The sequence below is a fragment of the Bidens hawaiensis genome, unplaced genomic scaffold, assembly GCF_021521415.1.
Source record: "Bidens hawaiensis isolate Kalapana, Puna unplaced genomic scaffold, B.hawaiensis_p1.1 tig00001236_1, whole genome shotgun sequence".
Lineage (NCBI taxonomy): Eukaryota > Viridiplantae > Streptophyta > Magnoliopsida > Asterales > Asteraceae > Bidens > Bidens hawaiensis.
In genome coordinates, this window is record NW_027491070.1 from 1,579,441 (window position 1) to 1,598,346 (window position 18,906).

At 34.8% G+C, this 18,906-nt stretch overlaps 1 pseudogene; it reads left to right on the forward strand.

Moving 5' to 3' along the window:
• The first annotated feature begins 13,173 nt into the window (after nt 1-13,173).
• On the forward strand, nt 13,174-14,357 carry LOC143568613 (mitogen-activated protein kinase kinase 9 pseudogene; annotated as a pseudogene).
• Nucleotides 14,358-18,906: the final 4,549 nt, after the last annotated feature.

Consider the following 18,906-nt stretch of genomic DNA (forward strand, 5'->3'; position numbering starts at 1 on the left):
TAGGAACAAGATTTATAGTTGAAGTTGGGCCGGGGATCTTGAGTGAGGTGTTTTCAAATAAGTTACGGATTTCTAAATATTAAGATGACACTTCTAGGGACTGTTTTAACCTTTTATGTTGGCATGTGTAAATATGTATGGAAACTTTTCTTCTTGAAAGATCCATAGGTGGTTGTTTGGATAAAATAGGATGGTGATATATATTTGATATGGCGACTTTTTAAATGAGCAATGTATAGAATGAATATGTTGTCATTTTGTAAAACATGATGTTGTTTGTTTAAACTTTAAATCCAGTATAGAAAGAATAGTTTTTACACTCAAAATACATAATAATTTGTACAAGATTTATCATTACTTCCGATTTGTAGTTAAAGGTCAAAATATCTAGAAAGTTAAAAGATTTCATTTAACAAAAGTGGTATGGATTATTAATACCCACCAAAGGTGTTACTTCATTGACGGTGTGTGATACGATTATCTTGCATTAGCTTTAGTTCGGTTGACTGGACTTGCACGGCGACTAGTCTCGAGTCATGGTTGAGGCATCTTTGGTCTATGACTTAGCCAAGGCTTGGGCTTATACTCCAACAAGCAATATGATTTGTGTATTTGGAAACCTATATACATGATCAGAAAACATTACAAGATACTCACTATTTTTTAACAAGTTTTATATAACTTATCATCATGAATCACACAATTATAAATAAAACAGAACAACTAACTTAGTGTATGCAAGCTACTAATAATGGGTACATTTACATCCCTTTTAAAGTGCTACGACATTATTCTAGGTTAATGGGTATTCGTTACAAAGATGTCACTGTGTTTTCTTTAACAAAGAGCATTGTTACCTGCACGTTGCTTGCTGCGTGATTTATTAAGATTACCATTTAGACATCATGTTGCTATACCCAAGGGTAATTTGGCGATACGTGTTTTTGTTATATTTAAGCAAAACCGCCCAAACCATAACCGAAGTCAATGTAGTTTTTAAAAGACTAAGTTTTGCAATTCAAAGGAACTTCTTGCTCGTGTAACTTTTGTTTCGAAGTAATCACTATGATTTAAATTATTACCGTTAAAAACTTGCATTTTCTTCAATTTACTCTATCATAGCACGTTTCTCTACTAACTGCTTTATCTTGTTCCAGCTCCGCCACTTTTTACTTCAAGTGGTGCACCTGTAATAATTAAATTCACACTATTAAACCAGAGACATAAAACATCATAGTACAAGTTTAAACAAATTACAAGGAGATATAACTCAATATAAGCTACTACATACTAATATGAACCATTTACAATAGTTAATGTTATGATACATTCCAAGCAAAAATGTCCCATTAACAATTGTTATAACCCATTATATATAACAACTTATAGCCAGATATAACTTAACAAAGTTAGTGACACAGATATGAGATGTTATAGCACATTTCAAAATAAATATAATTCAACATAAGTCAATTCATTTAATTAACCCATTAGTACCCACACAAAATGTAACATTTATTTTTTCTGAACAAGATTACAAACCTCATTACTAAAGTTTGTGTAAAAGATCCCAAAAACGTATAAGATATATATAAAAAAATATATACAATCACAATGCCCCATGAGAATTGGTGCGTGACTATGTCGTTTTGTGTGCTTCTTGCTTTTTAGAACCAAGATTCTATCTTATTATTAATATTAATTCTAGATTTCTTAAATACATAATTAAATTTACTTAAATTAGTTTTACCGTATGTGAAGGAACTTTTATCTCATCTTTTGGGAAAACGACATCTATTTTACCGGCCAGATAAAGTAAACAAAATGTCAATTTGACCCACCTGCTTAACCGACAAAATTATAACCAACTAGATTCTTCCACACGTCAAAAAAATCTCGTCGAAAGATAAAGAGAATCTCGTCGGGACGCCTAAAAAGTCTCGTCCTTCGACGGTTTTTATCAAAAATCTAAGCGTCTCAACGGACTATTGACAGGTGACATGACCTAGGTTGAAAAGCTAGTCGGATGATGATTATTACATAACGAGTCGACTAGATTCGAAGTGAACAGTTTAAGAAAACCCCATATATAAATGAACGAAATATTTGTTTAACAAGTAAATGAACATTTTTATCATTTTCATTCCCTATCTATTATTACAATTAACCAATTACTTTTGACTTTCACCTTAACCAACATAAATGTGTGATTTGTCTTGTTCAACAAAATTACTGAATAAGCATGCCATTGTTATTTTGTTTGAATCCAATTTTAGAAACTGCATGCTACGTGAAGAACTATTGTGGTACAATATTTCTAAATTGAAGTAGAAAACAAAGCTAGCTCATTTTGGTAACTGCATAAACACCTATCAATTCTTACATGTGTATGAGATAAGAATCTGATACCTTTTAAGAAAATTTATTATTTCAAAATTTGAAATTTTGGTTCAAACTAATCAACATTTACATGTGTAATTTCTTGTATGAACCACAACAGTCAGAATAGTTATAGTTGATGGTTGTGCTAACGAACACTAGCGAATCTTGGACGAAACTTTTTTAGTCATACATCATGTCAAATGACCATAAGTGTTGATGTCAAAATCAACAAATCGGTATCGATTCAATTATTTACATTTGAGCATTTAATATAAGACATTTGGTTAAATTTTACTCAAACGATGTAGCGGGCATAAAGATTTCCGATTTCAGTGTATTCGTTTTTTTTTTTAAAAAAGTTTTATATAATTTACTATAAAACGATTACAATAAAGTGGCAGGCAAACGGGCAACAAGCTGCGCCGCAACCCCCAAAAACATGTGAATATAAAGAGGTTATTAAATAACTTATAGATAATTATATTTATAATTTCTTACATCAATAAAAATATATTACTACATATCATGTCCATGATTTTATGATTTCCCGCAACTTCATAGAAATATTTAAAGGCATGGTCTATTCAATCATTCTTTTTGTTAGTTGGACACCTTTTTTACACACAATTCTCTTTTACACACACTCTCTCTAAAACCCTTGTGGACAGGGGCGGATCTACGTACAATAGTGCGGGTTCACAGGAACTCACTGAGTTTCGAATTTTATATAGAACGCTTATGTAAAATATGAAAGTGAACCCACATATATTTTATGAGTGAACATATTAACAAATTGAATCCATGGTCTAGTGGCAAGCCTCCCACAATTCCCCTATCCATTGTGAAAGGTCACAGGTTTGAATCCCTCTTTGCTCTGGTTTTGTGTTCCTTCTTTTGTTTTTTCTTTAAAAGCCTTAGAGTATGTTTGGTTAACATGGTAATCAAATGGATCATTACCATTTCTTTGTCATGTTGGTTAAATATGAGAATGAAATGAATTATTAGTTAATGTTGTTTGGTATTCAAAAAAAATTGTAGGAATAAAATATAAATAATAAAAACACTCTTATCTCAAAGTAATTTTTTAACAAAAAAAAATAAAAAAAAACTGTAATGGCGACGGTGGTGGTGGTAACTCCGGCGACGAAAATGGTGGTAGCGGCGGTGGTGGTAGTGGTTATCAGGTGGCAAGGGTGGTGGTTGTCGTGGTAAGAGGGGTCACAATGGTCAAGAGATGGTAGCATTGGTAGTGATAGCGATGTTAGGATGGTGGAGGTCACGTGGTGGTGGCGGTGAAGGTCAGGCGACGGAGACAGTGGTTGCGGTGACAATGGTTGTGGTGGTTACGGTTACAATGGTGGCAGCGACGGTGATAACGGTTGAAGTGACAATGGTTGTGATGTTACGGTGACAATGGTGGCGGCGGTGGTAGCGCTAGTAGTGGCGGCGGTGATGGCGGTGGTAGCGCTAGTGGTGGCGGCGGCAATGACGGTGGTGGTGGCGGAGGTGGTGGTGGAGACGACGAATGTGGCGGCGGGGTGGTGGTGGTAGTAGTAGTTGTGGTTGATGTTGTTAGGTGGTGGTGTTATTGAGAAAGTAGAGTGAATAAGGAATGAAATGAAAAAAAAGAAGGGAGGGTGGGAAGAAATGGTTTTGATGGAATTGGATTTCATGTGTAATGGATGATTCCATTCCATTGAGCAACCAAACACTACTTTTTCCATTCCCAAGCAATGAATCATTTCATTCCTCCTATAATTACTGCATACCAAACGCTACCTTAATGATTATATATGCTCATTCACGTTCAAACTCCATCAACCCCTAAGTCCCTAACAAGTGACCATCGCAATTTTTATTGTTTATATTATGTTTTGACTTTTGATTTCACTATGTTTTTTATTGGTTGAAATTAGTGATGTTTTGTTTTTCTTACCAGCTTCAAACTGTTGTTGTGGTTTTTGCAATAAAATATTATAAAAATTTTAATTTTTCTAAAGTATCAAATTTAATAAATATTGTTGGTGCATGTTGCAAATGAATAGATTTGATACGAGAAAACCAAAGAGGAAGAATGTAATAGATATGCAAACTAGTAGATTTGACCATCGTATTTGTATTTTGTATTATGTGTTTTTTTTTTAAATTTTAATGACGATGTTTGTTTTGTGTTATTGTATAATATTTGTATTATGTGATAAACCTTAACCGATCAAACCGTCGACCCGAACCGGACCGTTAAACCAACCCGAATGGTATTGAACCCACTGGAAAAATTTTCTGGATCCGTCACTGCTTGTGGGTGTCTAAGTCTAAATAGCAGCTCTCGTTTACCATCTTGCTGACCAAACCATACATTAGTAGTAATTGTAAATGTATGTTGTTCAAAACAACTTCAAGGCTTTTATCTTCAACTAATTTGTTTCGCAAATGCTCGTTCAATTTCGATATTATACAGTTCTCGACGTGTGGGCTTGGTCAACGAATTGTTCCATTCCCATTGGATCAATTTTATCGTAATAGTACATTATGACTAGCAACTTCTCCTTAGAAGCCATATATGTTGTAACTTTTGTATGAATCAAACAATCGATTTGTGTGTATTATATAGGACGCTAGTAAGTATTAACCTTTCGTAAGCATGCTATATATTTTGTATTTATCGTTGTATATTACCGAATGTTAAATGAATATTATTGTGTTGTTGTGGGTCATTATGACATGGCTTAATGTCAAGGATCTTGATTAATATATATTTTTTTGTTGAAAATGTAATTAAAGATTGATGTAATTTTTAGATTATACAAAATTTTGGGTGATTAAAGAAAAGACGGAAGGAGAACTTCATAATAATGCTATACATATAACAAATCGGGTTTTCAAACACAAGATTACTTGTTATATATGTTACTTATCTTCATGGGCGTACCCGGAAAAAAATATATATAAAGGAGACATGACATGAAAAATTTCCACCTCCTACATGGAAATTTCTTTGGTTCGTCACTTTCAATGGACGGCAATATTATTATTTTTTTCTACTTCACATTTCTTCTTTTCTTTGTTTATTTACATATCCATGCTAATAGAACATTTCCTATAAAACATTGTTATATATACATAATACACTGTCATTAGTTTTTAGTTATCTATAATGTTTCCATCTACAAAATTTTATCTAAGATATCTGAAAATACTTAATTTGATTACATTAAATCATTACTAGTACTAATTAGGTGTTTCTGCCAGTTAAACTGGTTTTTGACGTAACCCATGCCTGCTGTAAAACCGGTTAATCCCAAACCGATCCCCCAACCCAATGGTTTGTAGATCAGTCCAGCTAATCATTTTTCAGTGTATATATATATGAGGATGGCAACTAATCATTTTTTTTTAGTATCTAGTTAGCTAATCTTCTCCATTATACTTGTTTTTGGGTTGTGACGTTCTCACGTGACAGTAAAAGTATATGTGTAAATAAGTCCTTACTATTTTCTATTAACTAACGTGTTAATTCAGAATATTAATTTGTTACTCCCTCCGTCTTTTTGAAAGTGTCCACATTTCCTTTTTAGTTTGTCCATTTCCAAATGCCCACTTCCAAGTCATTTGTTGATCAAAAAGTACAATCATTCAAACTTTCTTAAACTTTGTATTTTTCAAACTATGACACTTATAGAGGGACGGAGGGAGTATTATAGAAACTAATTAGAAAACCCGAGGGGTTTTACCGTATCAGTACTTACTAATTGCATGGAATCTCAAAGGTTTGACCTTTCGATCTTCGTGAGAATTTTCATTTACTTTATGCCATAAAATCCCCTATAAATACATTGTAATGTGGCATATATATCTTATTCATACCAATTCCCTATCAAGTTATTTTACAAGTGTTTATAAAAAAAATAGCATTCTAAGCATGGCTGAATGGGTGGTGGCGGCGGTGGGGGCAAAGGTGGTGAGGTGGTGGCAACGGAGGCGGTAAAGGTGGTGGGGGTGGCGGCAGCAGAGGGGGTAAAGGTGGCGGCAGCAGAGGGAGTAAAGGTGGTGGGGGTGGCGGCAGCGGAGGGGGTAAAGGTGGCGGCAGTGGGAGCAATGGTGGTGGCAGAGGCTGGCTCAAAGGCGGTGGAAATGGTGGTAAAGTGGTGGTGGAAGTGACTACATGAAGGCTACAGGTGGTGAGGGAGCATGCTATCAAGGGGTATTTTAAAGGACTTTATAAGGATAAATGAGTTACTCTCTTATAGGTTATGTAACAAGTGACATGGGTTAAGGTTCTGATTTCATAATTATCCTAAATAAGTATTTACTTTATCATGTTTTAGTATGTTTTATCTGCATTTGTAGTGTAATTAGTTATAAATCTTAATGAGTATTTTTTTTGTTCTTCTAAAATTCCCTATTAAAGAGTCCAAATTATCTTTTTATAATGCTCCACTCTTTTATTTTCTTGAATTTTGTATAGGTTTTGATTCTAACAACCAAGCTTTATTTTATTCAATGTCAAATGATTATTTATCTAATTATTTTGTAAATTTTAAAGATTATATAAAATGAACATAGGATGCATTATACTGTTATGTTTAATTGAAACTAACTGTTCATTGATTCATTTAGATTGGTTACTATGGAACAAGTGTGAAACTTTAGGCATTAATATTACTGACTTGTTATGTGGAATATGCTTGTTAAAGTTTTAACTATTTCTATATTAGCTAATTTATCTAATAAGTTTAGGTTTATGTTGTTCTTATACAACGTGTGAAATGGTAGAGGTCCGATTTTAATTTAGAATATTATGAATTCATAATGATTTGATAAAACTCCGACATTGTATTGAATCTATATTTTAAGTAATTAAATGTGATTTACGTGTAAACCAAAAAGGAAATCACGATATTCATTGGTACAAGTTAGTAGGTGTGAGTGCACACTTATTCAAGACTATTATAAGTTCGGAACATCAAAGGAACCGCTTCGATTTCTCAGTCTTACTCTTGGCTGTACCCTCACTCCCTCACTTATTGCATATATACTTTGATGAGCACTGGGCGGGTTGTCCAGACATCCGCCGGTCCACTAGCGGGTATATAGTTTACTACGGTTCTACCCTTATATCATGGTCCTCTAAACTTAAATCTACCATTTCTAGATCATGCACCGAGGCCAAATATAGGGGTGATGCAAACGTGGTAGTTGGAATCTGTTACTTGAATTGGGTCGATTGCTTCACCAGGCCACTCTTGTTATTTTGACAATGTAAGTGCCATCTACTTGATGGGAAATCACGTTCAACATCAATGAACGAAACACATTTAGCTTGACATTCACTTTGTCTGCGAACAAGTGCAATAGCGATAAGTTCGTGTAATGCATGTGTCGTCTCAATTCCAGCCTACCATGCCACTGACATCTTCACCAAAGGACTTCCTCGGGTTCTTTTATCAATTGTTTAATGATAAGTCAAAACTAACCAAAACAAATAAAATAAAAAAATACAAACAAAAATTCCTCTATAATTGCGCCTTGGCTATTAAGAAGCGGGAAACCATCGACTCGCCTAAAAAACCGCCTAGGCTAAAATAAGCACATAGTCGCACGCCTTGAACACTTTAGATAACTATGCCATTACCATATGCCCATACACAACAAATTTTACTAGAAAATCTCGACTCTAGACTCAATTCGAAAATAGCTTGGCACAATTCAGCTAGAGGTCCAGGCCCAGCCCAGCCCAGCCCAGCCCAACTGTCTAGCCAGAAATTAAATTTTGGACCCACAACCCACTAACCCAACTATTGATCTACAAATTCAAGTAACTCGAAGTCTCGAATACCTTACCGCAATTACTAGCAGTGTTGCAAAATTCCCGACTAGTCACCGATTAATCCCCGATTAATCGCTAGTCCCCATTTCATTGATTAATTTTGGGCTAGTCGGCCAATTAATCGGTTAACGGTCAAATCCGGCCAAAATCGACGAATTTCAGCGAGATTCCGACCAAAATCAGTGGTTTCCAGCGAGATTCCGAACCATATCAACTATTTTCGGCGAGATTCCAGCCAATTACCGGCCAAAATATGTTTGTGTATGTATAAAACTGAAATTACATATAAAAATGTGTGTGCGTATGTATAAAACTGAAAAACATACCTTAAAGTCCGATCCGATTAATCCCGATTAATCTCGACTAATCCTGATTAATCGCTAGTCCCCACCCCACCGCCCGACCACCGACTAGCGATTTTTGCAACACTGAAATTACTAGTACATTACTTGTACCGGTATTGGTATTTTGATACGGTATCTTCAATGATTTTAGTAACAGTAGCGCTACGAGTCTCAAATTGGCTGAGTCGGTACGGGTATCAAATAGGCTAAATCAATACCCAATTATAATATGTGTTGGGCCATTTTTTTTAGTAGTGATTAGAATCAGTACCAAGTTGGTTAAGGCGAACGATGCATGTATTTTTTTGGTTTCAGAATACCGATATCGTACCTGTACTGGTTAGTATACGAGAAAAATTCTTATCCCGACTGTTAGTGGTTGGTACGTGGTGTATGTAGCTATTTTATGGTTATTTACAATGCTATATAATCACCTTGTTATGTCTATACTAAAGCATGAATTAAGACATTAAGGGGGTGTTTGGGATTGCTTATTTTCATCAATTTATAACTTATTAAGTTTTTGAAAATTAATAAGGAGTTTGGGATTGCTTATATTGTGAGAGAATAAATTCCATAAATTACACATTTATAACTTAAAAACTTATTAAAAAGTTATAAAAAAGAAAAATAAGGAATCCCAAACACCCCTTAAATCCATTAGTCTTAAAAGTTTACCTTAAAAGTATACCTTTATAAATTGTTAGTGTTAGTGGTGTCAATATTCTTTTTTGTTTATTTTCTTGTAAAGTTTCAATATTTAGGCGACATGATTTTTTTAACGGCAAATTATTACACAAATTTTGCTTAACAAGGAACTTGAACCAACCGTATTTGTTAGTATATGTGCATAAATCGGTTAACCGGTTTCTTTAGTACCGGTTATTAGGGTTGTAAACGAACCGAACTAATATGAACAAGACCTTGTTTATGTTCATTAAAGAAATAATATGTTCACGGTTCACAAACATTTACTGAACGAGATTTTATGTTCATGTTCATTTATTAAGGAAATGAACGAACACACAAACATAAATAAACACAAATTAACATATAAAAAAATTTTAAGTAGATAACTTATCCAAAAAAAATATTTATTTATTTTCTTTTAACACATAAACGAACATAAATAAACAAACATAAACGAACGTTCGTGAACATAAATGAACGAACGGAACATGTTTTCATGTTCGTTCGTTTAATTAAACAAACACAAATATTTTTGTTCGTGTTCGTTCGTTTATTAATAAATGAACTTCCCGCCGAACGGTTCACGAACAGTTCACCGAACGTTCGGTTCGTTTACAGGCCTACCGGTTATTGGTAAAACCGGTTTTGACCGTGTTGACCGATAATTGGTTTGGTTAATAACCAATTTTCCTATTTCGAAAACCCTAACCGATCAACCAGGATAGGTTTTTTATCGGTTATAACTTATAACCGATAAAAAACTGGTATTTTTAATACAAAAATAATAAAAGACCTGTTTTGATTAACCGATTTAAGGCTGAATACTCTAAACCGATTAGAACTAATGTTTGAACTTAATTGGAACCGGTTTTTGTGCTAGCGGTTAATAACTGAAACCAATTTTGGTTAATAACCGATTCCGGTTTGAAAAACCAGTTTTTTTTTTTTTTTTTTCACCGCTATTTGTGAGGTCTCCATCTTAACAAACCTTGACCCTATAAATTCATTTCTAGGTGGTGGCGGGTCATTTATCTCAAGGGCTGGCTTTGAAAGCAACACAATGGGCTAGGATTCATATTTTATTCCACATATTATCATTTTATAATACTTAAAAAACTAATCCTTTTATTTCTTGAATTTTATATAGATTTTGATTCTAACAACTAAGCTTCGTTAAATATTGTCTATTGATCCGCGTTGAATTATTTCATATTTTTAATTTATTTAATTAATATCAATTATCAAATGATACTATAAACGTATGATATATATTTCGTCTTTATAAAATTAATTATTAAACAAGTTTAATTGTTGAGTATAGTAGGCATACTCTTGTGTCGGAGTATCATAATAGGTGTCACTTCAGCTAGTTTATTTAAAGGTAGTATATTATTTTCTTCTAATCACCGGTTCACCACCGGCACTAGGGTTTGGTTATTAAATATTTTTAATGTAACTTGTAACTTTGCTAGACATGAATGTGTTTCTTTTTACTACCGAATGATTTGAATATGTTAATATGTTATCGTATTTGTTTGCTGAACGAGTTGATGTTTTGAACACGACATTGCATCGTGTCTTCTTTTCTGTTTTAATCATTAGAGAACAACATGTTTTAGTTTCCAGCGTTGGATAGTAGAATGATAGTCAATAAGTACCACATCGTACAATAAAAAACTATTCGGTAGCTTGATTCGCTATAGAGTTATTGTTTGATTGAAGCGTCAACAGCTGGTTGTCGATCGTCATTCAAGTATGTTAAACAAGGCTATGTATGTGTAGCTTATCAGGGTAGTTTATTCCAAATTTATCAAATTTTTGACCTATATATCAAACTCGAACCTGAATATAATTGCTTTGTTTCTTGTCTCGTATTCTTATGTCTTTATGTTTCATGTTTCTTAACTTAATTGCAATTTAGGTAAGCATTAGTTTATTCCAAATTTATCAGATTTTCGTGTTATGCTTATTATACCTCAGTAATCAAACAAAGCGTGTAATCATAACCACATGATATCTAGGTTAGTAGGTTAATTAGGTTTTCAAATTACTTAACAGCACATGACACATGTATCACTCAGCCTCAGACACAAGTCTGGTCGAGGCTCTACAATACCTCATGTTCACACGACCAGATATTAAATACACAATACAACAAATTTGCATATATCTACTATACTATATACTTACAACACAAACCAAAAAGTGCTGATGTCATGGAGGGCGTTAACGCATAGCTTTATTAGGCTGAGGGGTGTGGGGCTTCAACGGGGGCGCTAGAGCCCCTCCGCTCGCGCCCCCAGGCGCTAACACCACACCACCGGGGCGCTAGCGGGGGCGCTAACGGGGCGCTTGCGCGAAAAAACATGCAGGCGTGATGGGGTTAGCGGGAGAATTGAGAGAAAAGCACGGGATTTGATGGTTTTTTGACCGTTGGGAGCCAAACAAACCAAAAAAAAAATATTTTTCCTATATAATTATACCCCACTAAAGCCCCCATTAAAGCCCCCCACACCAGGGCCAGGGGCTCCAACGGGGGCTCCAACACCCCCCTTATCCAGTTTCTCTCTCTGCCACACGTCATAATATTATTGGTTGGAGCCCCATTAAAGCCCCCCACACCCCTCAGCCTTATTAATATTACAAACAAGTCTTTTTCATCTTTCAATTATTAATTTTTTGTGACGCTAAAATATCATGTTACGACGAACTTGCGTGACGCTTGAGTGCGGTTGGATGCGACAAGCTACAAACCCACTTGCTTAGCAGCCACCATAGATGAAAAGACTCCTCAACAACTTTTAATATTATAACACCCCACCCTCAATATTTGTCTTAATGACATATTATACCTTTTACAATACCTTTATCTTTACACCCTCCTTCATATTTCATACCGACTTATTTACATTTTTTTGTTACTCTTATGGTCTTATCACCAGATTGATCCAACGGGGTCTTATGAAAAAAAAACTAGTATCTAAGTTTAAAAAGTTATTAATTACAACGTAATCTTCAAAATATGTCAACCGTCATTTACATATGGCGAGTAAAAGTTATAAACGCAATGGTCAATCTTTTTTTTCATACTTCATAAAGACGTAAGGGTGATAAGTTTTGACACGATCAGAAACACATCATATTAAACCTTTTACTTGTCCATCAAATGGGACTTTGTTGGCGTCTTGGCGATTTAATTGAACAAAAGATTACACCATCAATCTCTTTATGTGTTGCTCGAAATGTTATTTATCATTTAGATAAGATTCATTGTGGCGCTAGCAAAACCAAAAGGAAACGAAAAAACAAACCTATATGTTGAATTAACTCTCCAATTTCGAGACGTTCACATGTACACGATTGCAGCCGCTATATAAAATTTTTGGAATGCTGACTTAGAGTTGGACGCTTTTAAAGTTAAATCAAATAAAGTACTATTAATTTTATGAATGAGGTGACCCGAGCAATGGATTATACCTATTATAATGTTCGCATTTATTTAGAAGCAAGTTACATGTGTTGGATTCGGATTTTGTTATATTAAGTATTTTCCGGCTAACGTTGATTATTTAACAAAAAGAAATCATCAACGCGACAACACACTCTCCTAACCAGACACCATATGTGTAGATAATAAACATAAAAAACTTCATGGAATAAAATGTAAGTAACATAATAGTTAAGGACAAGAACTGGAACACCCACTCCACTTGCACAAATTGCAAGTGCACATCAAACAACACATGTCCTAAACCATATATTAAATACTAAAACTAAGATAAAAACAAAATCCACCTCACACTTTCTAGACTACATGCAGATAATCTAAAAATATGTGGGCCCCACATCCCCATCCTTATGCCTTCCTATATCTTTATCTTTATAAAAAAATCCAAACCACGTGCTCCTCACGCCCACTTATATATATAACATAACATCTCATCAGTCATCACACTTTGTTACTCCTAAATAAGTAATAACTCATAACTTGTAACATATTATTTTTTGGACATGGCACTTGTTCGTGAACGCCGGCAGTCAAAACTCGGTCTCCGGCTACCCGAAATCACCGACCGCAGCCCTGGGTTCCCTCTACCGCTCCCTCCAACCGTTTCCCAACAGCCGAAAACAAGTATGTCCGAGTACGACACAATTCAGGTACTCGGAGATGGAAATGGTGGGACCGTTTATAAAGTTGTTAACAAAAAAACATTAAATGTTTTTGCATTAAAAGTCGTGCAGGCGGATAGTGATCCAATTATGCGGAGACAAATATTTAGAGAGATGGAGATTCTCCGAAGAACAGATTCGCCGCACGTTGTGAAATGTCACGACATATTTGAAAAAGATAACGGGGATATCGCGATATTAATGGAATATATGGACGCGGGAACGTTAGACTCCGTTATTAAAAAGCGGGGCGTGTTAACCGAGCGTGAGCTCGCTAACGTAGCGCGTGAGATCCTAAGCGGACTTAATTATCTACACGCGCATAAGATAATTCATCGAGATCTGAAGCCCGCGAATCTCCTAGTTAATAAAAACATGGAGGCTAAGATTGCGGACTTTGGGGTGTCTAAGATTATGTGTAGCACGCTTGACGCGTGCGACTCGTACGTGGGCACGTGCGCGTACATGAGCCCGGAGCGGTTTGACCCGGATAGTTACGGGGCGAATTATAATGGTTACTCGGGTGATATATGGAGTCTCGGGTTGACTATTCTTGAACTTTATATGGGTCATTTCCCGTTGTTGCCAACGGGTCAAAAACCGGACTGGGCGACGTTGATGTGTGCGATATGTTTTGGTGAACCGCCGAGTTTGCCCGAAGGGGCTTCGGATGAGTTTCGGAGTTTTATCGAGTGTTGTTTGCAGAAGGATTAGGGGAAGAGATGGACCGCGTCGCAGTTACTTTCGCATCCTTTTTGTAAATTGTAGATAACCGGGGGAAATAAGGATCGAACCCGGGTGGATGGATGATGAGTTTTTTTTTTATTGTAAATAGTTTGTAGGGGAATTCGAAGTATTTGGAATTTCTTGTTATTTTGTTTTTTCAAGTGTATATTCTTAAATCTCTATTTTGGAAATCAAAATTAAAATAAAGTTCATAAAAAGTAAGCATAGGCCCTGCTTGCGGCCTAGTGTTAGTAAGACTTGAGTTTTTCAGTTATGACTCAAGTTTAATCATTATTTGTGTCACTTTAGATGGATATTGACAATGAATGATTTGAGCTAGGCTTTGCGAGATTGTCAGTTCGGATTCCGAGCTCACCCGAGTTTTGGTTCCACCGTGTGTTACATCAGAAAGTTTTGCTCTATGGCGGCATAATGATTGTCAAGTGACAGTTGACGGTATGGTTTTTCTGGAAGCCAAACTCTAAAGCCAACATGAACCCGGTTAAGACAACATGGTCTAAACAAAATGACAATAGAGCTCTTCAAATTCGAGAGTATGATGCCCTAAACATAAAAAAGAAAGTCGTCTTTCTAAAAGAAATAAAGTAATTGTACGATCCATATTTTTTAATATAATAATAACAACAACAACGAGAAAAGCAATTTCTTGAATCTTGATGTTAGTATAACTTACCCTAGCACATGACCTATTTTTGCTACATGTAGTACAATCGCATTAATCGTGGATTACACCATCCGATTAAACTTGGATAAGACTTGAGATGAACATGAATGACTTTGATGATACGTCGTGAGAAAAATTTGTACCGTGCGAATTTGTGACTTAATTTGTTGACAATTGGATCCATCATGAACCGGCTGGATAAGATCCAAGCCCAATTTCAATTTAACTCCAAAACCCAACCAATGTATATTAAGCCCATATCGGTTATTAAATTACAAAAACCCAACTCATTGATATATGGGCCGACAAAGCACGAAACATTATTGGAAATAAATGAACATGCACTCCTAGAGGTGGAAAAAAAAACTGAACCCGGAACAGGACCCGAAATAAAAACCCGGAACCGGTTTTTTAATACCCGGGTTTTTAATAACCGAACCTGTACCCAACCCTACCCTTAGGATACGGATAGGGTATGCATTTTGGCTCTAAAACCCGAACCTGAACCGGACCCGATTTGTACCCGGTAATACCCGAAAACCCGAACCGGTTTCATATCCGGAACCGGGTTTTTCCAATGCCCGAAACCAGGTATTTCAAATACCCGATGTATACCCAAAATATACCTTATAAATACCTGAAAAATACCCCTAAAAAGTGCAAACTTTAAAAAAAACTCAATCTATACCCAAAAAATACCCGGAAAAAAACCTGAAAAAACCCGTAAATAGGGTTTTTCAATACCCGGTAATAGAGTATTCCAATACCCGGTTTTAGAATACCCGGTTCTATACCCGACCCGAACCCGATGAATAGGGTATGGTTTTTAGAGACAATACCCGACCTGAACCCGGCCCGATTATTACCAATACTCGGTCATACCCGTACCCAATGTTGTAAAAGTAGGTTTACAAGGCCGAGTACTCTCCGAGTACTCGCTACAAGGTATGATGCCGAGGGGAGTTTCTTTAACTCCGCCTAGTTACTAAAAATTGTTCAAATGTGGTCAACATCAGCCATAAATACATCTAGTCGGTTAACTTGGGTCTATTTTAACTTAAAAATACAACATATTCGTATTTATAGAGTATTAAAGAACGAATATCATTTTTTTAATTAATGATTTTTAGAATAATTTAGTATTTAAAAATGTATTTTTCTTATTTATATTGATATTCACTTATTTTGTTATAAATATTAGTAAACTTATGATATTTGAAATATAGATATTACCCAAAAAGTAATTTTCTTTATATTTATCATGTCCGAGTACTCTCCAAGTACTCCCCGTGTACTCCGAGTACTCCCTCCAAGGGGGTCAGCCGCCTAGGGACCGCCTAGCGAATTTCACAACATTGCCCGTACCCGGTCATACCCTAACCCGATTCCACACCTGAACCCGGGTATTTAAAAAACCCGATTTGTACACCTCTATGCACTCCCGCATTCTCCTAACTCATTAATAATTAATAATAATTATTAGATCATCAAGTTAATCCATTAACACTAAAATCGAGTTAAGAAAACTAAACTTACCAACATTTATTGTATAGACATTTAGGTAGCAGATATATTATTATCGTATTATAAATTGTTAATTTGTTGTGTGTTTTGACCAGCTATAAATAACTAAATTTGTGACATCACACACAAAAGTTGCAGTCTCGTGCAATAGATTGACTCTCTATTAATTCCATCACATCCCGTCTTTCCATAAAGATCTTCGGTTACTTTGTAGTCACGCTGATCAATTTCCTGATTGGACTAAGATAACATTAAATCCTATCTAATTATCCGATTAGACCAACGTGTCATTAAACCTTATTAATAATTCGGTGCATGTTTGATTATCCATTAAATTAACGAGAATGAATGACTATAATTTCTTAATCAACGAAAACGAATAAGAAAAATTGTCATTTTAAAACGGTTTATATATTCATTTATTATTAAATCAAACGTGAATAAATGATTGTTTGTTTGCTACAGCCTTATTAGTTATTACAAACATTGATAACTTGTCAAAGTAAAACAAGTAACACATGGACGAACTAAAGAGTCCCATATGGATTGATTTCAAGCCTTCAACACTTTACACCTATAATCAAAATCTCAATATACTAATTTTATAATTTTAAATTACGAGTCATATTACACTAAATTTTTCATGTTAAACTATCTTTTTTATCATACCTAAACTCTAAATTTTTAAAGAATTTGCAATTGATTTAGTGCGCAATACGAAATAAAACAACTTAAAATAGACCATGACTTAACTTTAATATATAAATGTTACATTTAATAATAAACCTAATATCCAATAAAACTTAGGTAGACACTTAAAACCCGAAAGTAGTTTGTTCATTGTTTTCCTTGTATTATTAAGATATAAAATAGTTCACTTATTAACTCTTATAATTTAGTACCAGTGTTATTTGAGGTTTGTTTAATCTACACTTATTGTTATCTTGTAACTAGATTAACATGTAAACACAAAAACAATTTAAAAAAAAACATGAGTCATCTCCTGGAGCTTTAATTAAGTTGGCTCGATATGAACACGTGTTAAGCCAATTCTAGCTCGCTACGAACATGTAAACTCAAGTTTGTTTTATTCGTGTATGGCATCAACTTGAGTCCGAACTGACGTTGACTACCCGACTCGTATTTATTGATCAACTATTTGTCATTGAAACACAAGTAGTGGCTATATTTCTTTATGTGAAGATTAGGACTCACAAGCAATTGCGATCTGAGTCATCTTGTAATATCTAGCAAGTCCTTTTCAGTCTACTAATAAGTAACAAAAACTAAAATGTTTACATATTCATGGTCATGATCAATCAATTAAACATATCAAAAAAAAATATAACCAAATGTATAAAATTACAATACTCGTTTGTCCCTTTGCAAGACTCACAAAACACATTTGTTTGTTTTCATAACCTACGTGTTACCTATAAATGGTCATTTTCAGTATAACTATTGTAGCGTGTACGTAGCGATAATAAAACATATACGTGTAAAACAATTTATTTACCTAAAATAAATTCATAAATAAATAAAAGAATTGAAATTAAAAGGAAGATAAAAGAAGAAATGAACAAAAGAAGCCAAATCAAAATTGTTATAAGTACAATATATGGTCAAAATATTGGAGCTTCAATGAACAATCATGGAACATTTGTGTTCAAAATTTATAAGAGTCAAATTTTCTAAGTTTGGTTTGTTAGTGTCCATCAACTTTGATTTAAAGATTTTTGAATTTGGTCGGGTTGAACTCAAACGAACTCTAGTGCTCAATCTAGTTTCCAAACAAACTTTGATTCTCATGTCGTTGTACTAGCTAAGTTCACACAAACTCTATTTTCCAAACCACTGTCTTTCAAATAATAACTTCTTATGTAGGTGATTTTAACGTTGGTTAGTATGTGTGGGATACATGCACGTTCACTCTAAAAAACTTATGGGTTACTCATGCTTTGAAAATATAATTGTTACAGGAAAAAGATTTTCCGAATCACCTGATTCTTACCTGCTAACCTTATTCAGCAACCACATATATATGCGCTCTTTTATAAGCTATGAAGTTATATCGTAAAAATTCGTGAAGTAGTTGTATTCTTAATTCATTGAATGATATGATATCTGAATGTGTTTCAAAATAATATTTTAAGGAAAACGTAGTTCTTGGTTCATGTTCATCTAAAGGTCTTGAAGAAACACTAAGTGACCCTGGCAGATTACGGATAATCTTAGGGTCAAGTAGATGTTTCCCACGAGGGTTAGGTCCGGTAAAGATGGTTATTCTTCTGATGACCTGCAAAACAGACACCGTGAGCTCGTCACTGAGAAGGGGGGGTACCTCCTTGTGACCACCCTCCGGCGTGAGAATCAGACTAGATTGCTCTGAATATAAATGTATATTAAGAGAAATAGCTAGAGCAGATAAGATATGTGATGGTATAAGATAGTATGATACCGTTCCAAGGTGTTGGAGTATTTATAGCCGAAGGTAGGTTTCCAAGCAGGTACAGCCAGCTGTATAATATTCCTTTTCTACCAACTGTGGGCTACGCACG